Source organism: Sorex fumeus, unplaced genomic scaffold (assembly GCF_029834395.1).
Source record: "Sorex fumeus unplaced genomic scaffold, SorFum_2.1 ptg000029l, whole genome shotgun sequence".
Taxonomy (NCBI): Eukaryota; Metazoa; Chordata; class Mammalia; order Eulipotyphla; family Soricidae; genus Sorex; species Sorex fumeus.
The window spans coordinates 14,135,382-14,162,115 of NW_026606086.1; the positions used below are offsets into that span (position 1 = coordinate 14,135,382).

General features: G+C 38.4%; 2 pseudogenes; one reads left to right on the forward strand and one right to left on the reverse strand.

The window, feature by feature from the left end:
* The first annotated feature begins 2,695 nt into the window (after positions 1 to 2,695).
* On the forward strand, positions 2,696 to 5,709 carry LOC130024648 (embigin-like; annotated as a pseudogene).
* A 13,206-nt stretch (positions 5,710 to 18,915) lies between these two features.
* LOC130024649 (olfactory receptor 6C2-like) lies at positions 18,916 to 26,188 on the reverse strand (annotated as a pseudogene).
* Positions 26,189 to 26,734: the final 546 nt, after the last annotated feature.

Sequence of the window (26,734 nt, forward strand, 5' to 3'; positions counted from 1 at the left end):
TTTTCTATCAGTTTTAGATCACAAACATAGAGAAAAATTTGATTGTACCAACAAGCCATACTCTAAATTCAATTGTTAGCAAGATTAAAATATTTACTAAATATTATGATGGTACCTATTAAGGAACCTATTTGGTTTTTGTATAAACATCTATTATTATTATTATTTATATACTTATATCCTAGTTCTGCTTTTTCTAATAAGACCACCATGCTTTTTCTAAACACACCATGCTTTTTCTAATAAGACCCACATTTTATTAATGAGATTTTAATATGTATATATAGTACTTCATTCCCCTCCTTACACGCATGACAGTTTAATATAGCAATCCATTTTTCATGCTGTCTTGAAACTATCCTTAATGAATAATGTATTTAGGGAAATAAATGCAAAGTAATAGAGTTGTAGCAACAGACATGTGTCCTCTCATAAGGGAAATATAATGTGATGGGAAAACGTCTTAGTGTTTCCCAAAAGTGTTTTGTTCAAATTTTAATGTTTTTGCAAAATTTTTATTTTCCAGGTCCTGCTCCAAAATCAATGTATAGCAGAACAGCTGAGAATACTCTTTCTCTCTCTCCTTGCTCTCTCTTTCTCTCTCTCTCTTTCTCTCTCCATCTCTCTCTCCTTTTCAAACTCTTAGAATTTGTTCACTGAAAGTTTTTTCTATAACTGCAAGCTGGGAAGAATTTTAATAAAGATGAAGTTTGCTATAGGCTTTGTTCTCCACACCTCTCAGGCTAAATTTTAATCCTCCCTTTTCTCAAATTTCCCAGATGAACTAATCTGAAGCTTGACTGTGTGGATGCTATGCTCTTGTTTAGGGTCTACCTCTTCCCCTTTAATGATGCAGCGCTCATCTTTTCTCTCTTTCTCCTCCAACCTGTAAAGAACATCAACACATTTACTTCTTTAACAGGACTTCCTGTGGCTATTGGAAAATTGCGAGAAGCTATTTAAATAGCTTCCAATTTTGTCAATTTGCCAAACATTGGGCAAGACTTTATACCGAAAAGTTGATTTTCTTTATACAAAACTTTTCTTTATAGCTACAGATATCCGATTTCATGTTTTTCTTTGGAATTCTTGGGTTTTAGGAGTCATTTGAATGTCATTTGAATGTCTGCAACTTTGAATTAGTCAACTGTAACACTTTTCATGATGGTGTGCGGTCAAACTCAAGAGACTCCAGAACTCACTGCACCCATTCTATTCTGGCATGCAGTGAACTCAAGAAACCTTCTTTTTTGAGGTGAGGCAGAAGTTAGGTGCTAGTGGAAAATTAAAAATTGAAATGATGTTACTATGATACTTGAGTTTTATGTGCATATTGATATTTAAAATGAACCTAGCCACTTATGAAAGTTTCCTGACAATTCAACATTAACACTTATAGGTACACTTCTTCCATGAAGTGATATTTCTTATATTGTGAATAATGAGAATATCATCAATACTGAGTTTGGGCTGGATAAATAGCTCAAGAGACTGAGCATACTGTTTAAATGCAAGATGTATGTGGCCAATCTTGAAACCATACGGTTCCTCAGATGCCCAGGGTTCACTCCAGAAGCAGGAGTTACTCTTAGGCATTGCTAAATATGACTTTAAAGACAAAAAATAAGCAAACAGACAAATTCAAAATTATTTAAAATAATGCCTTACATATTGTAAAACATTTTTATATAAGAACGCACATTAATAATTTCAAAATATAAAAATTAAAATATTAAGGTCCTTTATTTCTCAATTATATGTCTCAATTTGTGGAATAAAATTCAATAATTTGTACATTATACACAAAGATAAAAATTATATTACATATGAGTCAGAGATACTATTTTTCTGAAGCAACGCTAATTATTTAAAATAGTCCCTGTGATAATATTTTTATCTAAAAATAGTCTCAAGGGATGCTGTTTGTACATCACTAAATAAAACAATATCTCACAAAGAGACAAAAATCATCTTGCTGAATGAATGAATACCTTTATAATCATTAAAACATTGACTAAATTTTTTTCTCTTAACATTTTCTGAGTATTGTGAATCTAACAATAAAAATGTACTTTTCCTCTATACCTGTGCTTTATAAAATAATTTTAGATGTAATGACAGGTTAAATTTTGATGAACCTCTGAATAATTCTACAGGAAAACAAACACACTAGTAACTAGAACTTAGCAATATTTTTAATTAAGGTGCTAAATAGTGCAGACCTGGGACACCAAAGACACACAATTAAAGCTACTGATGAATACTTATTAGCAACAGGCTGTCACGTAAACTTACTTCATGGTTAAACTTTTACAGTTCTTTAATAAAATGAGGACAGTGTCCATTTTGATGAGCAATCTCTTCACAGAAAGATGGTCCTTCAGTGACCTCTCACACTGGACAACAGCTTAAGGATGAGATGAAAATGGAGTTTTTGGCGTTTAAATTCCTGGTGTTTATCAAGATACTTCAATCATATTTATCTATTCAAATTTCTTTTTTTTTATAAACTTCTTTTAAGTAAGATCAAACTACATATCAATTGTCTTTTATGGACTTGAAGCATGCACTAACACTTTCCTACACTTATTTTTTATCATGTTCTCTATTTTCTGTTCTTCTTGGTTTAATCTAGAATAAATGTTTGCCCACTGATTCAGGACCAGTGAAGAGCATAAATGCAATAAAAAATGAAATGGCAAGTAAAAACTACCAACCTAGCTCTTCTTTGTCATTTCCTGTTTCTTATATCCCCGCTCTACATAGGCAGCAAGCCAAAATTTTCTCCGGGACATAGTCACAGTCCTGTGAATTTCCCATGAACAAAAAAAAAAGTGATTTTTTAGTCAACGACATTTTTTTCTTTTCTGGGTATCTCAGTTATAGAGATGATTCCATTTAAATGACTTATGCTAGGACAGGATAGACCATGATTTAGTTTTCTTTAGAAAACGATAATTTTTGGGGATATCATACACTTAAGGGTACAATACCAATGATTTGGAAGTATAAATTTGCATTCTTGAAATCTCTTATGTGCAGTTACTCACTAATGCAATATAGCACTGTAGCACTGTCTTCCCGTTGTTCTTCGATTTGCTCGAGCGGGCCCAGTAACTTTGTGAGACCTGTTGTTACTGTGTTTGGCATATCGAATATGTCATGGGTAGTTTGCCTGGCTTTGCTGTGCGGGCGAGATATTCTCCAGAAGCTTGCTGGGCTCTCTGAGAGGGGCAGAAGAATCAAACTCAGGTTGGCCGGATCAGCCGCTTGCAAGGCAAACACCCTACCACATTGCTATCGCTCCAGCCCACAAATGCAATATAATTACATAAAAGACTATTGAATAATAGTAGACCACCTTTTTTGTACAAAAACAGTAAGTTTATATAGCTGTATTACAAAATTTAAAACCAACAGGTACTTTATCTCCTCAAAGAGAATAACTCTCATATATTCCTTATACTACTTACTCTTTGGTATTTTTTACCATTTCCACTGGCCACTCCTTACTGTGTTTAACTGTGTTGGTTAAAATACATTACTCAGTTTTCTAACAGGCTCATTAAACTGTACTTATTTCTCTAGACACCTTCTGGGTAGTCTTTCACTCTCCTAAATTTCCATTTTCATATAATAAGCATCTCACTAGGGACTCTTGAATCTAGAATCATCTTGCATCGTTCACTATCAAGGAAACAAATCTACTCTAACAGAGAACAAACCAATTTGAATTGGATATTGGAAGAGCTCTAATCTTTCCAACAAGGCAGTCGACTTTACCACAACCAAAAATTGATACTTATATTGCTCTGATCTATATTCAATAGATGTTTAGAGATCTCCTCAGTGCCTAAAGGATCCTAGCTGTCCCAGTTGTAATGTGACTAATTGAACTGTTAAATAAAGAAGTATTCTGATGCAACTAAAATCATGCTCAGCAGGGACACTGTCTCCTTTGAGACAGTAAGAGAGAGCAACAGCATCAGAAAGAATAAAGTGTCCATACTATTCAGCACTGTCCTCCAGTTTTTCATAGATTTGCTCTAGTGGGCACGAGTAACATCTCCATTGTGAGACTTGGGCCAGAGTGATAGCATAACGGGTAGAGCATTTGCCTTTCACAAATCCAACCCGGGTTCAATTCCTCCGCTCCTATAGGAGAGCCTGGCAAGCTACCAAGAGTATGCCACCTGCACGGCAGAGCCTGGCAAGCTACCTGTGACATATTCGATATGCCAAAAACAGTAACAAGTCCATACTAGCAATGTGAAAAAATAGCAAAAGGCCAATGAAAATTTTTGCTATATGTTTGAAATTTTTGCTATATGTTTGCTATAGGTTTAAGTATTTTAATAATCAAATTGTTGCATTTTTCTTTATCTTTGTACTTGTTTTTAATGTATTTATTACACATGAAGATATGTGCTGAGAATAATTACCTTTTGCTAAAAATTTCAGAAGAAATTTACCTATTTTTTACCAAAGACATATCTCTATGTTAAAAGAAAAATATACAACACAAATACTCAATGAAAAGAATTTAGTTTAGGTTGTATATTGGGCTGCAATGGTGCCTGTGTTAATAGCATTGTTGTACAAAATCACTGCACACCACCAGCACTGTTTTTTCCTAAATACAGTGCATTCTAATACCTTGAATAGCTACATGCATGACTCAAACACAATCACCAAGTTAAAATCATGAATCTTGTAGGTTCTTGATTTGAAATAATTACTGCACCCCAGGGCCATCTCTGCCTGCCTAACCATGGACCTGACAGCCTCTTGAGCTCCCTGCCAGGTCCCCAGGAACTGCCCTGTTGCAGCTGCTTTTTCTGTGTTTCCGTGGCAGGGCCCAGGATGATGACACCCCCAGCTTCACCTTTCTTGACTTTTGAGATAAAATGATGGCAAAATTCTTTCTCTTTTCCTTGGAGAGTCATAATATATCCCTGGCTGAAAATTTCAATATGCCAACAGAAAACAATGCCATTGTAGAAAGACACTCTAATGTAGAACTTCTGTGCCAAGACACAACATTTGAATATTTAAAATCAGTAAATGTGAATTGGAAAAATGGTGAGAAACTACTTGAGGCCAATTATGTCATCAGTGTAACAGGAAAAATTCAGTATGCCCCATACATGTTCACCTTCTTTTAAGCCATCAAATGGAAAGCTATTCTTGTTCCTTTGAAGAGGAAAAGAAACAGAAAACCACATTTAATTCCAAAATTCCTCAACTTCATTGAAAACTAAACCATTAATTACTTATGTTGAGGTGTCAACTCTTTCGAAACATGGTCCCAAGGCCTGGTACTGTAGCAGTGGAAATACGCAGCTTCCTATTGATCTTTGAATGAAGGAAAAGTATAAGATTAATACAACCAATACCAATGATACAAGGCTCAAGACCATGCAACTTTCAGAGGAAGATCAGAGATCTTGTTGGTGCCAAACAGTATTGCAGTTAGGCAAGAGTTGAATTTCTGCTGAGCCATTTGGTACTCCTGAAGCCATTTCTTGCAATAACTGTTGAGGTATTTCTTTCAGTGACTGTTATTCCGCTTTGTGAAATATACATCCAAAGAAAAAGAAAGTGTCCAGATAGATGATGGGAAAGAATTTGAACAAATTAATTGAACACCTGAAATCAGATGATAGCAACGGTATTGAAAAGAATACTCCTATGCAAAGAAAAAAGTGAGTCAATTGATCAGTGAATGAAACATAACTGTGTCAAGAATCTCTGAAAGATGCACATAGAGATTGTATTTTAGCTTTGCTTGTGCTTCCTGTTAAAAATATCTGATATTTTTAAAAAGATGAAAGTTTCCACAGCATGATGAGTAGTAGCTTTTAAATAATACATGCTATTTTTGATCTAATGATGTATTTTAATTTGTCAAATGTCATTTGTGACCTGTTTGTAATAAAAAATCATTAAACAGAAAACAAAGACAAATATTTGTCTTATTTTGATCTATCTAATCATGATATGTGTAGAAATACATGCAATATTATTTATGTAAAGTTTATTCTTTCCATCTTATTGAAAATAGTACATTCAAGAAGCAAAAATATTCTTGACATTTGGTTAGTCCTTGATCTCTATAAGAAAATGATAATTTTTCTCTCTAAATATTGGCTTAAAACAAAGAAATAAAATTGGATACTTATAGCTTCAACAAAAAATTTAAAAAGAAAGAAAGAAAAAATAGTATATGTATTCAATAGAATAATACTCAGCATAAAGAGATGTAATCTTGCCAATGGCTACAATTGAATATAACTAAGGTACATTATTTTAGAGAAATTAATTAGAAGAAAAGAAAAACTGCAATATGACCTGAGTAATACATGTGGTCAAAAAAATAAAGTAACAGACAATGACAAATTGACCTCAACTTTTGGATTCTGGTGACATAACTGAGATTAGGAAGTGAGTGGGTGTTGGAGGGTGACAGACTTTGTGCAAGGATGGTGCAAAGTAGAGGGTCAAGGGAATTGGTGGAGGGTCTTTGGACATTAATGATGAGGGGCATACAGTGACTTTATACATCAAAATATCAACATTAATAATATTGTAACCACTTTACCTAAGCAATAATAAAATATTTTAAATGGCAGTTATATTTCAAAAGTATGTCAATAGAAATAATTACTCATAAAGTGTAACTGCAAATTCAATATTCCTTCTAGATATTCAAACAATTACTGAATTTAATCATAATAATTTCAGAATTAATTTGTTCTGGTTTATTTATTTTCATTTGGGGGCAACATGTATTGATGGAGCAGGGCTACTTCTAGCAGTGCTTGTGGGACCATACGCAGTACTGGGGATATCACTGGGGATATCACTGGAATAAGACTCATGGAGGCAGCATCTTCCCCTCTTTAATATGACTCCTCCATCCCCAGGAGTCATTTTTAAACATCCCTTTAGCAGCCACTATGTTCTCTTTTTTTGCTCTTTGTCAATAGAAATACGCATATTCAAAGAATTTGTTTATGTGTTGCGCACATCCAGAAATCCAGTGCTAGGGATTTCTCCTGGCTCTGCACTTAGGGGTCACTTTTGGTGGGCTCTAGGTACTATATGGGGTACATGAGAATGTGCATGAGACTGAATCTGTGTGAGCCACATGCAATGCAAGTAAACTATCTGCTTCACTGTTTCTCTACCCTCAGAGATAATTTTTATGTGTGATTATTATTATCTCTTCGATAGCCACATCCAACTAACCACATACCAAATTCCACAGAACGGATATGTCTTTCCCAACATTCTACCTTCCAAAATCCGATGCACCATTTCATCAGTAAAGAAGCGAACAGCACCCAGCCCAGACAAGGTCAGACCCGAACGCCTGAAGAATCTGCCGTCAGTACTCATCAATACACTGGCTCAACTCTTCACATGCTACCTGTCTGAATGCATGCTTCCATCCCAATGGAAAACCAGCAGGTCCATTTTGTTGTACAAGATGGGAGACATATGCAATATTGGGAATTATTGCCTGATCTGCCTGTTGTCCGACATCTACAAGCTGTTCACTTGAGTCATTCTGAATAGGATTTGGAGAACATTAGATGAAGGAAAGTCATGTGAGCAAACAGGGTTCCGAAAAGGATTCAGCACAATTGACTCTATCCAAATGGTGACCAAGCTCATTGAGTTTTCTTGGGAGTTCAAGATGCCACTGTGTCTAATGTTCATCAATTTAAAGAAGGCCTTTGATTCTGTTGAGACTGAAGCGGTCATCGAAGCCCTAGCCAAACAGGGTGTTCAAACTCAATACATCAGGATCCTCCGTGAGCTATATTACTGATTCACCACCAGGATCTCACCATTCTACAAGGAAGTGATCATTGATGTAAAGAGAGAGGTTTGGCACAGCAATACCATTTCATCGAAACTCTTCAGTGCCAACCTAGAGATCATCATGCGATGACTGGAATGGGAAGGAATGGGAGTGAAGATAGATGGTCGGCAAGTGAACCACCTCCACTTCACTGATGATATTGTTCTAATAACACCAAACATTAGCCAAGTGGCACATGTGCTGGCTGACTTCGACCATGTGTGTGGAAAGATCGGACTGCAACTGAATCTCACGAAGACAATGTTTATGAAAAACGGACACGTTCCTGACATTCTATTTGCTCTCAATGGAATGAACATCTCCGAATACAGCAGTTATGTTTACCTAGGTCAAGAAGTCAACATGACGAAGGACCTGGCACCTTAGTTGAATAGGAGGAAGAGAGTAATGTGGAACACCTTCAAGAGCGTTGAAGAAACAGGTAACAGGGAGAGCGCAGACCCCAGGCCCCAGCGCGCGTCCAGATCCGGAGCGGCGTGCCCAGCAGCCCACTGGCCCCCCCCATCCAGGTGGGTTGGAGGACCCCAGCGGAGCCCCGTCCCTGAACCCAGATGTGCCGCCCACAGAGCGAGCCCCGCCGGAGGAGAGCGCGGACCCCAGGCACCAGCGTGCATCCAGATCCGGACCGGCGCACACAGCAGCCCACCGCCCCCCCCCCATCCAGGTGGGTTGGAGGACCCCAGCGCAGCCCCGCCCCTGAACCCAGACGCGCCGCCCGCTGAGCGAGCCCCGCCAGAGGAGAGCGCAGACCCCAGGCCCCAGCACGCGTCCAGATCCGGACCGGCGCGCACAGCAGCTGACCGCCCCCCCCCCATCCAGGTGGGTTGGAGGACCCCAGCGGAGCCCCGCCCCTGAACCCAGACGCGCCGCCCACCGAGCGAGCCCCGCCGGAGGAGAACGCGGACCCCAGGCCCCAGCACGCGTCCAGATCCGGACCGGCGCGCACAGCAGCCGACCGCCCCCCCCATCCAGGTGGGTTGGAGGACCCCAGTGGAGCCCCGCCCCGAACCCAGACGCGCCGCTGAGCGAGCCCCGCCAGAGGAGAGCGCGGACTCCAGGCCCCAGCGCGCGTCCAGATCCGGACCGGCGCACATGGCAGCCTACCTGCCCCCCCATCCAGGTGGGTTGGAGGACCCCAGCGGAGCCCCGCCCCTGAACCCAGACGCACCGCCCACCAAGCGAGCCCCGCCGGAGAAGAGCGCGGACCCCAGGCCCCAGCGCGCATCCAGATCCGGACCGGCGCACATGGCAGCCCACCTGCCCCCCCATCCAGGTGGGTTGGAGGACCCCAGCGGAGCACCGCCCCTGAACCCAGACGCGCCGCCCACCGAGCGAGCCCCACTGGAGGAGAGCGCGGATCCCAGTATCCTGGGAGGGAGTGACCTGGGATTGTCTAGGGGCGTGGCCTCTAAGAAGGGGGCGTGGCCTCCTAAAAGTGGGCGTGGCCTGCTTCCGGGCGGCCACAGGTATATCACTCACTCCAAGCAACTTGGACCTTCATCCTTTCATCCTTTTCATCAACTTGTTACCTAATACCAACCAAAATTTCTCACCTCTTCTGCTATAATTCAACAAAATCCCACTCGCCTGCTCCATTTCCAATAAAAGTTCTGTTTGAAAATAGCTATACAAGCTCAGTAGTAAATAGTAACTCCTCCAAAAGTTTCACTCAATGTCAGTTATAAAACAAAGAATAACACCTGATTGAGAAGAAGGTCAGACTCAGAAAGGTAGAAGAGGTGCATCTAGCAGCAACAAAGCTGAACGGCTCCTGGCAGTCTCCCCTCACTCAACTAGAACAGTAGCAGCGAGTGTGAAGGACCAAACCACACTGATTCCAATGGTAAAGCAACGCAAAAGCCCACCAAACTTTATTATTCATGAGGCTAGCCCAGACGACACCAACAGTACTATAGCGTTAGACAACCTATCTGACAAGGAATTCAGAATGGAGCTACTCAGGATGCTTAGGGAACTAAAAGAAACAATGGAAACCAATGCCAATAAAAGACAAGAGGATTTGAAGGCAGAAATGAGGAAAATGCGATCGGAAATGTCGGACCTGAAAAATCTGGTAGCCGAATTGAAAACCACAGTGGAAGGCCTCAGCAGCAGAGTAACAGCGGCTGAGAACAGAATCAGTGAGCTCAAAGATCAAGTTCAGAGTCTTGTCAGAAAACAGCAGAAAATGGAAAAGAGACTCACAGTTCGAGAACAGATGGCAAGAGAAGATCGTGACGAAGCCAAGAGGGGTAACATAAGAATTATTGGAGTCCCAGAGGGACGGGAAGGAAACCTTGATGAGGAAGAAACCGTCAAAGAAATCATTGCTACAACGTTTCCAGAGCTGAAGAAAACTTGTGACCACATCCAGGAGGCCCGAAGGGTACCGGCTAGAAGAAATCCAAATAAAAATACCCCAAGACACATCCTGATCAAAATGACCAAAACTTTAGACAGAGACAAAATTCTGAAAGCAGCAAGATCGAAGAAAGAAATCTCTTACAAAGGAGCATCCTTAAAATTCACAGCTGATTTTTCTGATGAAACCCTCAGGGCCCGAAAACAGTGGTGGGACATAGTGAAAAAACTCAATGAAATAAAAGCTTCTCCAAAAATACTTTACCCAGCGAGACTCTCATTCATAATAGTAGGAACAACACACAGTTTCACGGACAAACAACAGCTCAGGAACTTCATAGACTCAAAATCATGGTTACAAGTACAACTAAATGGGCTACTTTAAGACAAGACAGGCCTCTCAAATACACCAAATTTCAACAGAACAATGGGACAAAATCCCATAACAATAATCTCTCTCAATGTCAATGGGCTAAACGCACCAATTAAAAGACATAGAGTGGCAGGATGGATTAGAAAATTGAACCCAACATTCTGCTGCCTGCAAGAAACACATCTCAATAGTCAAAGCAAACACAGACTCAGAGTCAAAGGCTGGAAAACAATCCTACAGGCAAACAGCTCCCATAAAAAAGCTGGTGTAGCCATCCTAATATCATACCACATCGATTTCAGAGTGAAGAAGGTCATAAGAGACAGTGAAGGCCATTTCCTATTGACCAAAGGATCTGTACAACAGGAAGAACTTACAATAATAAATGTATATGCACCTAATGAGAGACCAGCAAAGTACTTAAAACAATTACTCATAGATTTGGAAAAAGACATCGATAGCAACACAATACTAGTGGGAGACTTCAACACCGCTTTGTCACCTCTTGATAGATCAACCAGACTCAAGCTTAGCAAGGACATACTTCATCTGAGGGAAACAATGGAAGAAAGGGGCTTAGTAGATATATACAGGACACTTCATCCACAAAAAGCTCAATACACATTCTTCTCAAGCGTACATAGAATGTTCTCCAAGATAGACCACATGCTGAGCCACAAAACGTGCCTCCATAAAATTAAGAAGATAGAGATTATATCAACAATCTTCTCAGACCATAATGCGCTGAAATTAGAAATAAATCACACACAAAAACAGAAAACTAAATTAAACAAATGGAAATTAAACAGTGCGCTATTAAACAACGAGTGGCTTAGACAGGAAATTAAAGAGGAAATCAAAAGATTCCTAGAAATGAATGAAAATGAGGACAAGAGTTACCAAAACTTATGGGACACAGCAAAAGCGGTCTTAAGAGGAAAGTTTATAGCTCTACAAGCATTCCTCAGAAAGGAGGAGCGAGCCCACATAAATAAACTAACCTCACAGCTTAAGAACTTGGAGAAGGACCAACAAAAGGAGCACAACCCTAACAGGAGGAAGGAAATAATAAAACTCAGAGCAGAGATTAAAGAGATGGAAACCCAGAAAACAATCCGAAAGATCAATGAAACCAAGAGCTGGTTCTTCGAGAAAATTAACAAAATCGATAAGCCCCTAGCAAAACTCACAAAGAAAGGGAGAGAGAAAACCCTAATAAACCGAATCAGAAATGAAAAGGGGGTCATTACAACAGAAACTACAGAAATTCAAAGGATCCTCAGGGAGTACTTTGAAAAGCTTTATGCCACGGAACATCAAAACCTCGAGGAAATGGATAAATTCCTAGACTCCTACAGACTCCCAAGGCTGAACCAAGAAGACCTGGAATACCTGAACAGACCTATCACCATCAAGGAAATTGAAATGGTGATAAAAAGTCTCCCCAAGCACAAAAGCCCTGGCCCGGATGGATTCACCAGTGAATTCTTCCAAATCTTTAAAGAAGACTTACTCCCAATCCTCTTTAAGCTTTTCCATGAAATTGAAATATCAAATACACTTCCGAACAGTTTCTATGAAGCAAATATCACACTGATACCAAAAGCAGACAGAGATAACACAAAGAAAGAGAACTACAGGCCGATATCCCTGATGAACACAGATGCAAAGATCCTCAACAAGCTACTAGCAAATAGAATCCAACTACTCATCAAAAAGATCATACACCATGACCAAGTAGGATTCATCCCAGGGATCAAGGATGGTTCAACATTCGGAAATCAATCAACATATTCCATCATATCAACAAAAGAAAAGATAAAAAGCATATGATTATATCAATAGATGCAGAGAAAGCATTTGACAAGATCCAGCACCCCTTTATGATGAAAACCCTAGCCAAAATGGGTATAGAGGGGACTTTCCTCAACATAGTTAAAGCCATCTACCACAAGCCTACAGCAATCATCATCCTCAATGGGGAAAAACTGAGAGCCTTCCCTCTAAGATCATGGACGAGACAAGGATGCCCACTCTCTCCACTGCTGTTCAGTATAGTACTGGAAGTACTTGCAATAGCAATTAGGCAAGAAAAAGATATTAAGGGCATTCAGGTAGGAAAGGAAGAAATCAAGCTCTCACTATTCGCAGATGATATGATACTATACTTAGAGAACCCAATAACCTCCACCAAAAAACTCCTAGAAACAATAGACTTGTATAGTAAAGTTGCAGGTTATAAAATCAATACCCAAAAGTCCATGGCTTTCCTATACGCAAACACTGAGTGAGAGGAAAGCTATATGAAAAAATCAATCCCGTTCACAATTGTGCCCCAGAAAATCAAGTACCTAGGAATCAGCTTAACTAAGGAAGTAAAGGACCTGTACAAAGAAAACTACAAAACGCTACTTCAGGAAATAAAAGAGGACATGAGGAAATGGAAAGACATCCCCTGCTGATGGGTCGGGAGACTTAACATTGTCAAAATGGCCATACTACCGAAAGCACTGTACAAATTCAATGCAATTCCTATAAGGATACCCATGACATTCTTCAAAGAAATGGAGCAAACACTCCTGAAATTTATATGGAATAATAAACCCCCACGAATAGCTAAAGCAATTCTTGGGAAAAAGAAAATGGGAGGAATCAACCTCCCTAACTTCAAACTGTACTACAAAGCGGTAATAATCAAAACAGCATGGTACTGGAACAAAGGCAGAACTGTAGACCAATGGAACAGAGTTCAATACACTGACATCTCACCTCAATCATATGATCATATAATATTTGATAAAGGTGCAAGAAATATGAAGTGGAGTAAGGAAAGCCGCTTTAACAAATTGTGCTGGCATCACTGGACGACTACATGCAAAAAAATGGGCTCAGAACTCTGCCTAACACCATGTACAAAGGTAAGATCAAAATGGATTAAAGACCTCAACATCAGACCAGAAACCATAAGATACATTGAAGACAAAGTTGGCAAAAACCCTCCATGACATTGAGGCTAATGGTATGTTCAAAGATGATACGCCACTGGCTGAGCAAGTGGAAACAGAGATAGATAAATGGGACTATCTTAAACTAAGAAGCTTCTGTACCTCCAAAGAAACAGTGACCAAAATACAAAGACAGTCTACAGAATGGGAAAGAATATTCGCCGAATACACATCTGACAAGGGGTTGATATCAAGGATATACAAAATACTGGTTGAACTTCACAAGAAGAAAATATCCAACCCCATCAAAAACTGGGGCAATGAAATGAACAGAAACTTTCTCAAAGAAGAAATCCGAATGGCAAAAAAGCACATGAGAAAATGCTCTACATCATTAATCATCAGGGAGATGCAGATCAAAACCACAATGAGATACCATCTCACACCTCAGAGACTGGCCCACATTCAAAAGAACAAAAACAACCGTTGCTGGCGCTGATGTGGCGAGAAAGGGACACTCCTTCACTGTTGGTGGGAATGCCGACTGGTTCAGCCCTTTTGGAAAACAGTATGGATGTTCCTCAAAAAATTAGAAATTGAGCTCCCATTTGACCCAGAGATACCACTCCTGGGAATATATCCCAGAGAGGCAAAAATGTGTAGCCGAAGTGACATCTGCACTTGTTTGTTCATTGCAACACTCTTTACAGGAGCCAGAAACTGGAAGAGACCTGAGTGCCCAAGAACAGATGACTGGCTAAAGAAACTTTGGTACATCTACACAATGGAGTACTATGTAGCTCTTAGAAAAGATGAAGTCATGAACTTTACATACAAGTGGTACAATATGGAAAGTATCATGCTAAGCAAAATGAGTCAGAAAGAGAGGGATAGACATAGAAAGATTGCATTCATCTGGGGGATATAAAATAATAAAATATGAGATTAATACCCAAGAATAGCTGAGAGCAACACCAGGAGAATTACTCCATAACTTAGAGGCCAGCCGGGTATTCTAGGGGAAAGGTCAATTCAGATATAAAGGGGAACACCAAGTGGACCCTCCACTTGTTTGGAGGATCCTCCCAGGAGGGGAGATGCAGGTTGAAAGTAGACTGGACTGAACATGTTAGCCACTCAATGCCTCTTTTGCTGATCACAACACCCAAAAGGAGAGAGAGAACAAAAGGGAATGCCCTGCCACAGTGGCAGGGGGAAATGGGGGGATGGGGGGATGCGGGGGGAGGGATATTATCCTGGTGGTGGAAAATGGGTACTGGTGGAGGGATGGGTATTTGATCGTGGTATGACCGAGATCCAAGCACAAAAATTTGTAAATCTACAACTGTACCTCATGGTGTTTCACTAATAAAAAAATAAATAAATAAATATAAAAAAAAAAGAAACAGGTAACAGGATGAAGAATCTCCGACTATGGACACATCTCCTTGACTCCACTATTTTCCCTGCACTAACATAGACCTCAGAGACCTGAGCCCTACGAAAACAGGATGAGAACACTATTCAGGTCATCCAAAGAGGAATCAAAAGAGCTATGCTTGGAGTATCACGCTTCACTCAATTGAGAGAAGGAATCTGGAGTTCTGACCTCCATAGACAATCAAGAATCAGGGATGCCGTCTTATTTGCCAAAGCATTGAAAATCAGATGGCTGGACACATAATGCGATTTGAAGACAACCGCTGGACTAAAGGTGTTACCAACTGGATTCCACAGGATGTCAAAAGAATGTGTGACCATCCAACTACAAGATGATCAGACTTCTTCGTCAAGACCCCAAACAAACGGTTTGAGTCTCTTTATATTCCTGCAGTGAGAAAACGCCATTGGGCTACACTAGCATGCAACATGGACAATGGAGACATTAATGGCACCTGCTCAAGCAAATCAATGAGTAATGGGTTATCAAGTGATCAAGTGATGATTATAAGTACAGCTTTCTTCCCTTTCACATTTGTAATCTCTTCACTCATTACTACTTGATTCTTTTATTTTTCCCTCTTTGAAATTAATTACTTATGCCAATCTTAAAAATCTTCTATTTAAGCGATTATGCAAGAAAAAGATATTAAGGGCATCCAGGTAGGAAAGTAAGAAATCAAGCTCTCACTATTTGCAGATGATATGATACTATACTTAGAGAACCCTAAAACATCTACCAAGAAACTCCTAGAAACAATAGGCGTGTATAGTAAAATTACAGGCTATAAAATCAATACCCAAAAGTCCATGGCTTTCCTATACACAAATAGTGAAAGAGAAGAAAGTGTCATGAAAAAAACAATCCCGTTCACAATTGTGCCCCCGAAAATCAAGTTCCTAGGAATCAGCTTAACTAAGGAAGTAAAGGACCTGTACAAAGAAAACTACAAAACTCTAATTCAGGAAATAAAAGAGGAGACCAGGAAATCGAAAAATATCCCCTGTTCATGGATCGGGAGAATTAACATGGTCAAAATGGCAATACTCCCCAAAGCATTGTACAAATTCAATGTGATCCCTATTATAATACCCATGACATTCTTCAAAGAAATGGAGCAAACACTCCTGAAATTTATATGGAACAATAAGCCCCCACGAATAGTAAAGCAATTCTGGGTAAAAAGAAAATGGGAGGAATCAATCTCCCTATATCCAAACTCTACTACAAAGCAGTAATAATTAAAACAGTATGGTACTGGAACAAAGGCAGAGCTGCAGACGAATGGAACAGGGTCTAATATACTGACATCTCTCCCCAAGCATATGATCATCTAATCTTCAATAAGAGGGCAAGAAATGTGAAGCGGAGCAAGAAAAGCCTCTTTAACAAATTGTGTTGGCAAAACTGGACAGCTACATGCCAAAAAGTGGGCTCAGATCTGTCCCTAAAACTAAGTACAAACATAAGATCAAAATGGATTAAAGACCTCAACATCAGACCAGAATCCATAAGGTATATTGAAGACAAAGTTGGCAAAACCCTCCATGACATTGAAGCTAATGGCATCTTCAAAGATGTCACACCACTGGCTAAGCAAGTGAAAACAGAGATAGACAAATGGGACTATCTTAACAAAGAAGCTTCTGCACCTCCAAAGAAACAGTGACAAAATACAAAGACAGTCTACAGAATGGGAAAGGATATTCGCTGAATACACATCCCACAAGGGGTTGATATCAAGGATATACAAAATACTGGTTGAACTCCACAAGAAGAAAACAACCAACCCCATCAAAAAATGGGTCGACGAAATGAACAGAAACTTTCTCAAAGAAGAAATCCGAATGGCTAAAAGGCACATGAGAAAATGCTTTACATCATTAATCATCAGGGAGATGCAGATCAAAACAACTATGAGATATCATTTCACACCACAGAGACTGGCCCACATTTAAAAGAACAAAAGCAACCAGTGTTGGCACGAATGTGGCGAGAAAGGGACTCTCCTTCTTTGCTGGTGGGAATGCCGACTGGTTCAGCCCTTTTGGAAAACAGTATAGACGATCCTCAAAAAATTAGAAATTGAGCTCCCATTTGACCCAGCAATAATACTCCTGGGAATATATCCCAGAGAGGCAAAAACGTATAGTCGAAGTGACATCTGCACTTGTTTGTTCATTGCAGCGCTTGTTACAATAGCTAGAATCTGAAAAAAAACTGAGTGCCCAAGAACAGTTGACTGGTTGAAGAAACTTTGGTACCTTTACACAATGGAGTACTATGCAGCTGTTAGAAAATATGAAGTCATGAAATTCAGATACAAGTGGTACTACATGGAAAGTATCATGCTAAGCGAAGTGAGTCAGAAAGAAAGGGACAGATATGGATAGATTGCATTCATCTGGGGAACGTAAAGTAACAAAATAGGAGACTAACACCCAAGAATAGCTGAGATAAGTACCAGGAGGATTGCTCCATGGCTTTGAGGACAGTCGCACATGCTAGGGGAAAAGGCATGTCAGATAGAAAAGGGTGCACCAAATAAAGGGTGTTGGGAGGTTCCTCTCAGGATGGGAAATGCGTGATGAGAGTAAACTATAGATCGAACAAGATTGCCACTCAATGTCTCTTTTGCAAACCACAGCACTCAAAAGGAGAAAGATAACAAAAGGGAATGCCCTGCCTCAGAGGTAGGGTGGGATGGGGGCATGGGAGGAGGGAGGGATACAGGGACTGGTGGTGGTAGAGAACGGGCACTGGTGGAGGGATGGGTATTGTATAACTGAAACCCAAGCACAAAAATTTGTAAGTCTACAACTGTACCTCATGATGTTTCACTTACAAAAATTTAAGAAAAAAATCTTCTATTTAGAAATATTTTCAATTGGTGATCATAATTATATATTTTCCCTTTAATTCTTACATTATATTTTTACTGATTATATAGACTCAATTTAATATGTTTAAGTGAATTTCATGTGTGAACGGTTTTGATGATGCATCTAAAATTTAATGCTATAACCCCTACTTATATATCTAATAGAATTTTATAAATCATAAACTGTATTATGATTAAAATAAAAATTGAAAATGACTAAACAGTTTTTGTCTCATTCACATGAATTGTAAATTGATATTTCTAGTTATTATATGATATTATTATTTTTTGAATTCTGTTTATTTCCAACCACCTTTAATATTTTCATTTCTACATTGTTGATTTCATTTTATTTTCCATTTTGTTCCTCTTTTTTCGTATTTTTTGTGTTTTGTGCCACACTCAGCACTGTTCAGGACTTAATCCTGGTTTTGTCATCAGAGGTCACTCCTGATTGACCCAGGAAAGCCAGGGATCAAACACAGGTTGGTGGAAAGTGCGCTGCCCTCTGTAGTATCTCTCATGCACAAATTTTTCTTAATAAGTCTGGTTCCAAGTATTGTTCATATGTCTATCATTATTTTGTTTGTAAATTTTATTTTAGGTCATTTTAATTTTGGTAACTTGTTGAAGAGTAAAGTACTAATATTACTACACAATGTGGCTTTGTTTTGTTTTGTTTTGTTTTGTTTTGTTGGGCCACACCTGGAGTGCTCCGGACTTACTCCTAGCATTGTACTCAGGGAACACTTCTGGAGGGGATAAGAAGACCATGTGGGGTACCAAGGTTTGAAACTGGGTCTGCCACATGCAAAGTAATCACTTTACCCACTGTACTATTGCTCCAGCCCTCATTGTATTTAATATAATAATACATTGTATTTAATATAATAATAAAAGTGAGAACAGAATGTTGCATAAAGTGACTTTAGTGTGACTGAAAATTATTACATTAGAGGTACAAAGCATCAAAATACATTATGTATGCAATGTAATAGTAAAAACGTATATTAGTATATTCATTTATACAAATTTTGAGTGATTTGAGAAAACTTTGATCCTTTCTATGGAGTCATTGAAAGCTTGTTTCACTTACTTATTCTTTAAAATATAAATGAAGGGGTTCAACAACGGTGTAACAGAACTAATGAACAATGAAACTCCTTTATTTTTGGCAACCTGTTCCTTTGCAGAGGGTTTCATATACATGAAGATGCAGCTTCCATAAGTGATGGAAACCACAGTCATGTGGGAGAAGCAGGTAGAAAGGCCTTTTTTCTTTGTTGGACAGATGGAAATTTTAGAATTTTCCTGAAACTACAGGTATAGGGAAAAATTACACACACTATGGTGATAATGAGTAAATATAGCCATAATGAGAACCATTTGCTCTATTACCCATGTATCAGAGCATAAGATCTTGAGGACAGGGCTTACTTCACAGATAAAGTAATTGATATTGGAGTTACAGAACTGGAGCTCAAGGCCCTTGCTAAGAGGGAGGAGAATAACCATTAAGCCAGACACCTAACCAGTAAAAACTAATATGGTGCATACCCTATTGTCCATGATGGTCATGTAATGAAGAGGTTTATAGATAGCAACATAGTGATCATAGGACATGACTACCAGGAGAAAAAATTCTGTTGCTCCTAGGAGAATAACAAGAAAATAACTGAAATATACAAGCACTGTAAGTAATGGTACTATCCCCAGTTGAAATGCTGTACAGAAATCTAGGAATATAAGCAGTTGTAAATGAAACTTCTAAGAACGAAAAATTTCTGTGAAAAAAAGTACATAGGAGTTTTAAGATGTGTGTCCACTAATGTAAGTGTGATAATAATCAAGTTCCCTGCTAATCTCAGTATGTATGTGAAAAACAGAAAGATGAAAAGTAAGATTAGCAGTTGTGGATCATCTGTTAGTCCCAGCAAGATGAAAGTTGTTACTGTTGTATAAATAGCAGTACTCTGACATGAAAAAAGAAAGTTGTTACTGCTGTGTGAATGATTTCCTTTTAGATTCTACTCAGTCAGCATTAAAAAAATAAATTAAAAGATTTAATGGGAAGTGGACATTTATACTCTGCTGCAAAGCAATGCATATGAAAGTCAAATAAATGTAGAAACTAGTCTACATTAATTTTTTCTTCACCATGAACAATATTCGAAATATTGAATAATTATTCTGATTTATATATATGACTATCAAACAAGACTTTCAAGATTTCTGTCACTGTAAGACTTCTCACCTTTAAGTCTATTTACAAACATTTTATCATTATTTATTTTATAGATTGATTTACAAACAATTTATAAGATAATTAAAGAAATAATATGTTGGTTCAATTATACTAAGACATTCTAAGATATCCTAAACATCCTTATACTAAGAGATTATACTAGACATCCTTGGCTATAAAGGTAAACTTTATCCATAAGATATAATCAGGTAATTAGCAACATGAATTCTCTTCGTTCCTTATTGTCTATGTGTTTATTTTTCCTGGGAAAAAAGAACAAAAGAACAACAACAAAAAAAACAAATTTTTATTTTTTTTCATTATTTTGTTTTATGTTCATTATTCTCAGTTTATGGGCTGGAGCGATAGCACAGCGGATAGGGCATTTGCCTTGTATGCAGCAGACCCGGGTTCAATTCCTCCGCCTCTCTCGGAGAGCCTGGCAAGCTACGGAGAGTATCTTGCCTGCAAGGCAAAGCCTGCAAAGCTACCCATGATGTATTCGATTGCCAAACACAGTAACAACAAGTCTCACAATGGAGACGTTACTGGTGCCCGCTCGAGCAAATCCATGAACAACATAATCGAGGACAGTGCTACAGTGCTATTTTCAGCTCATAGATGATTTGATAAATAATACTTTATTTATCATGGCATAGAACTCATCTATATGTGTATAAAATGTGTATTTTTTAGTTTCTTCAAATTATTTTTCAAAATCCTCAAAGTGAGAACTATACTTAATATTTTAAACTTGATATTCTATATGGAATTTTATTTATGTGAGGGTTACCTCAAGGAAGTCCTCAGAAGTTATTACTGAATCTGAACTCAGGAGGCGTGACTCCTGGTAGAGTCAGGAGATTACATGTGATACTGGAGAATTAAGATACATTGAATGCAAGCCTGAAAATTTAACTCTTACATAATTTCTCTTACCCTTATATGGAATTTATATTTTAAATTCCTATCAGCATTCATTAATGTCATAACCTGCTCATCTTACCCCTCCTAAGAGTAATTTTTCTCCTGAACTTTATTCTAAAACTCCATTCGTTCTTTAAACACCATCAAGTGTTTGTTTTGAAACCCCAAATCAGAATTTGTATTTGTCATGTCTTGCATCATAAGTATATCACTATATTTTTCATTAAGTTAACATTATTCAAATGGATTTCATCATTTGAATAGTCTCATAAATAAATATATATTTTTAGTGTCTTAAATAGACATTTCATTTTTTATTTTTCTTTTTATATTTGAAGACTTTGTCTCAATGTTTTTGTTTTAATTTGGTAACACAGAATATTTTACGTTTATTGTGCAAACGCTTGTTTTAATTATTTTATTTCAGTTGTGTAATTCTCATTAGATATTAGAGTGATAAACTATACTTGTCAAAATATAGATGGATTTAGGTCTATCAGAGAGAACTAAAAGCTTTTGTTAGTCGAAAGCATAGAGTAAGATACATCTGTAAATTTAAAAGTTGGGGTATAGGGCTCGAATGATAGTATAGCATGTATGGCAGTTGCCTTGAATGTGGCCCACTCAGGTTCAATGCTCGGAACCCCATATAATACCCTCCCTTGAACTAATCATTAGTAATTCCTAAGTGAAGATCAAGGAATAACTCCTGTGCCAGGAGTAACCCCTGAGCATTGCCTGGTGTGGCCCACAGACAATTTTGAGAATGTTATCAAGAGTTTTAAATGTATATTAATGTTTGATATAAGCCTAACACAAAAATAATTTTCCAACCACAAAAATATCATTTACACACACCTCTTGGGCTGGAGCGATAGCACAGCGGGTAGGGCGTTCGCCTTGCACGCAGCCAACATGGCCAACCCAAGTTCGATTCCTCCGCCCCTCTCGGAGAGCCCGGCAAGCTACCGAGAGTATTCGATATGCCAGACACAGTAACAACAAAGTCTCCAATGGAGACGTTACTGGGCCCGCTCCAGCAAATCGACGATCAACGGGAGGGCCTTTACCTTTATCTTTACCTTCTAATAAGCACAATTCTATATGCCATGGGCTGGAGAAATAGCACAGTGGTAGGGCATTTGCCTTGCACTCAGCCAACATGGCCGACCCGAGTTTGATTCCTCCGCCCCTCTCGAAGAGCCCAGCAAGCTACCGAGAGTATCTCGCCCACACGGAAGAGCCTGGCAAGCTATCCGTGATGTATTCGATATGCCAAACACAGTAACAATGAGTCTCATGATGGAGAGGTTACTGGGCCCGCTCGAGAAAATCGATGAATAACAGGAGGACCGTGACCGTGACTGTGACCTATATGCCATAAGCAAGTAGCACTGTAACACTGTCCTCCCATTGTTCATGGATTTGCTAGAGCGGGCGCCAGTAATGTCTCCATTGTGAGACTTGTTGTTACTGTTTTTGGCATATCGAATATGCCACGGGGAGCTTGCCAGTATCTGCTGTGTGGATGGGATACCCTCTGTAGCTTGACATGGCTGCATGGTCGATCATGCAGAATCCTTTGTGGAACCTGGCTTGCTTGCATGATTTTCCTTCATCTAGTGTTCTGCCAATCCTATTCAGGATAACTCCAGTGAACAGCTTGTAGATAACAGACAATAGGCAGATTGGGCGATAGTTGCCAATGTCGTGGATGTCTCCCTTCTTGTACAGTAGTACAGTCCTGCTGGTTTTCCATTGGGACGGAACCTTGCATTCAAACAGGTAGCGTGTGAAGAGCCGAGCCAGTGTATTGATGAGTACTGATGGCAGGTTCTTCAGGTGTTCGAGTCTAATCCTGTCTGGGCTAGGTGCTATTTGTTTCTTTACCAACAAAATTGCTTGTCAGATTTTGGAAGGCATAACATTGGGAACGACATATCCATCCTGCGGAATTTGGTATGTGGAAGGGTGGACATGGCCATTAAAGAGATCTGAGTAGAAGTCATGGATAATCTTCTCCATTGCCCTTCTGGAAGATGTGATAGATCCATCAGGACGTCAGAGGGCAGTCATCTTGGTTTTGTAGTTGGTAAAGAACAGGCAGGCGTTGTGAATGCTTTTCCAAACTTCCTCTGCATCTATCTACCAGCACTTCTGCTCTTCTCTCTTTGAGCTCTTTCTTTATCGCTTCTCTGCACTGCTTTGCAAGCTTGGATGTTCCCTTGTGGTTGCCTGAGGCATGCACCAAGCCATGTTGGCGAATAAGCTCAAAAGTTTTCGAAGACAGGCTTTTTTTTGTGGCTATCTCTCTCTTGGCATTCCTCAGTTGTACAGTTGTTCTTATAATAAATTATTGAATTGTTAAAATTGTTTCCTTTGCTGACACATGCATTTTCAAAAGTATGCATATTTAATGACCTCTCACATTATTCGATACTTTATACAGGAATGAAAAACTGAATTCTTTGGTTTTTAAAAAAATACTTCTTCAATATTTTTCAATACAAAACTTCTTTAAATCTTTTATATATAAGTCAAATATATTTTTGGTTTATTCTTTATACAAGTAGTATCTAATAATTTAATATGTTTTAAGATTTTCTTTACCCTATGATATTTGATTTAATCTGGAGGCAATGTTTCTTCATTTACTTTAATGTTTAAAAGTGTATAAATAGAAACAATAATTAAAATTGAAATTCCTGATCTCTGACTTATATGTTTGATTTTTATAAATATGGTTGAAAGAAATTCAAATTATATGACATAATGTCACTTAGGCAAGACTGATGTTTTTATCACAAATTTACACTATTAATCCTATTTTCTAAATCGCTTCGATCTTCCTTTATCTTTTTGAAATTGTAACTGAAACTGTGGGGTTCCAGCAATGCTCAGCAGACACATGGTGTCAAGTCTGAAGCACAGGGATGCATACTTTTGAGGTAATGGACATTAGAGCTTGCTTCACATCCCCAGCCTTAGGGTGAATTTTATTTGCTAATGGCATTCATATCAATGATAGGTATGCTAGCCACACAATTAAATTTTTGAAATAAAGTACAAATATAAATGTGTTTGAATTTCTTTTTATATTTAAGCAGTTGTATTTTCCATTCACCAGGTCTACCTCCTAGTACAGAGAGAGACACTTAGATGAATACAATTATAAAACTTGTAAATACCAGTGCTGTATACTCTCCCAGACAAATTAAGATAAAATGAGAACATTTTAATTAACAGATGCACTTGGTCCAGAATCATATAACTGACCCTTAATAAACACATTTGATTCTGATTAATGAGATCGTCAGTGGCTAAAGTCCATTAAATAGTAGGTCAATTGATTCTTTTAAGCTGACACTTCTAATGGAGTTGGTACTGGTTTCATTCTATATTATGAACCTAAGAGTTAATTGGAAGGTGGACAGGAGGAAAAAAATCATTTATTTTTCATTCCTTTTTATTATGGGGATGGAGTGACAGCACAGCAGGTAGGGCATTTGCCTTTCACGCAGCCGACCTGACAACCTGGGTTCAATTCCTCCGCCCCTCTCAGAGAGCCCGGCAAGCTACCAAGAGTATCTCACCTGCACGGCAAAGCCTGGCAAGCTACCCCTGACATATTTAATATGCCAAACACAGTAACAAGTCTCACAATGGAGACATTACTGAACCCACTCAAGCAAATCGATGAACAACAGGAGGACAGTGCTACAGTGCTCCTTTCTATTATAATTTTGGTAACATTATTGCAACAGTTAACCTTCATATTTTTGATGAAAAAGGTGACTACACCTCACCAAAATATCTCAAACCTTCCTTTCAACTTTGTTGTTAATAATTAAGTCATGAAAAATGTCTTTGAACTCCAAACCCTTGAGAGTTCTGCCTATGTTGTTTCAACCTGTATTCTGCATTATGGTTAAATCTATGTCTTTGATACACAATGAAGTAATGTTTAGTATAATGTGAGATACAGGTTATTTCATTTCTTTTCTCCAAGGTGTTATACAGTTTTCTGCTATGAGAGAAATATTTCAACTGCCATTTTAATTTCCTGGCTTTATGTTTGGAGTTATAAATAAAAACTGAGAAAATTATTGGTTTCTAGCAATATTCCCATTCCTTCTAATTACAGAATAGAGGCTATTATATCTCCTGAGATACTCTATGCATACACTATTGATCTTTAAGGGAAGAACTTAGTAAAAGAAATTTGTACGATGCTAATCTCTCTCTCTCTAGACCACTTTACCTTGTATTTTACTCAAAGTCTTACAAGCTTAAACCCACACATAGCAATGAAGACAAGATTGATTACTTTGAAATATATTTTGCAGTTTTGAAATATATTTTACAGTTTTACAATGAGAAAATATACAAAGTATGAGGTTGATTAAAGTGAAAGATTTTTGAAAAAGTGAGGTTAGGATGAAAATTAAATGTACATACATGGTTGAAAAAATAATATAAAGCATTTAAATTAGGTAAGACATAATCATATATTTGGAAAACTTTCTTTTATTTCACTCAATAATGAAGGATTTTATTTACTTGAAAGAAAAGAGATTATCTTTAGAAAGTCATTAAAAACTTGCTTCACTTATTTATTGCTTAGTGTATAAATGAATGTATTCAACAAAGACGCAACAGAACTATCCAAATCTTCCTTTTCAGAGGGCTTTACATAAATGAAGATACAAATTCCATAGGCAATAGAAACTACAATCATATGAGATGAGCAAGTAGAAAAGGCTTTTTTCCTTTGTTGACAGATGGAAATCTCAGAACTGTTCTGATAAAATAATGTATGTGTAGGAAATAATGACACACACTAGTGCGATAATGAAGGCAAATCACAGCCATAAGGATAACCATTTGTTCTATAAGCCATGAATCAGTACACTAGATCTTTAGGAGGGTCTTAAATCACAGAAAAAAATGATTAACAACATTGGAGTGACAGAATTCAAGCTCAAGGGACATGCAGAGAGGTGAGAGAATGACCAGTAAGCCTGATACCCAACAGGAAAGAACTAACGTGGAACATACCCAATGGCTCGTGATGGTCATGTAATGAAGGGTCTCACAGATAGCAACATAGCGATCATAGGACATGGTGGCCAGGAGAAAAAAACTCTGTTGCTCCAAAGAAAATAACAAAAAATGCTTGTATAAGCATTCTAAGTAATGGTATTATCCCCAGTTGACATGCTATCCAGGAATCTAGGAATACAAGCAGTTGTAAAAGAGACTTCTAAGAATGAAATATTTCTGAGAAAAAGTACATAGGAGTCATAAGATGTGAGTCCACCAATGTGAAGGTCACAATAATCAGATTCTTTGCTACACTCAGTAAGTAATTTATTCCTTTATCTACTGCAATTCCCTTAATTTTTTTACAAAACCCATAACTTTTCATTTTAACAACTTTTAAGAAGTGAATTTCTATTATTACTACATAACGGAACTTTTATTTTATTTTAGGAGGTCAAACCAGTGGTGCTCTGGGTCTGCTCTGAATATCCCTCCAAGACCACTCCTGGAGGTGACAAGGGGACTATATGGGATACCAAGGTTTGAAACTGGGTCTGCTGCACGCAAGGTAGTCAATCACCTTATACATAGTACTATGTTCCCAGACCACATAATTATCCTCTATTC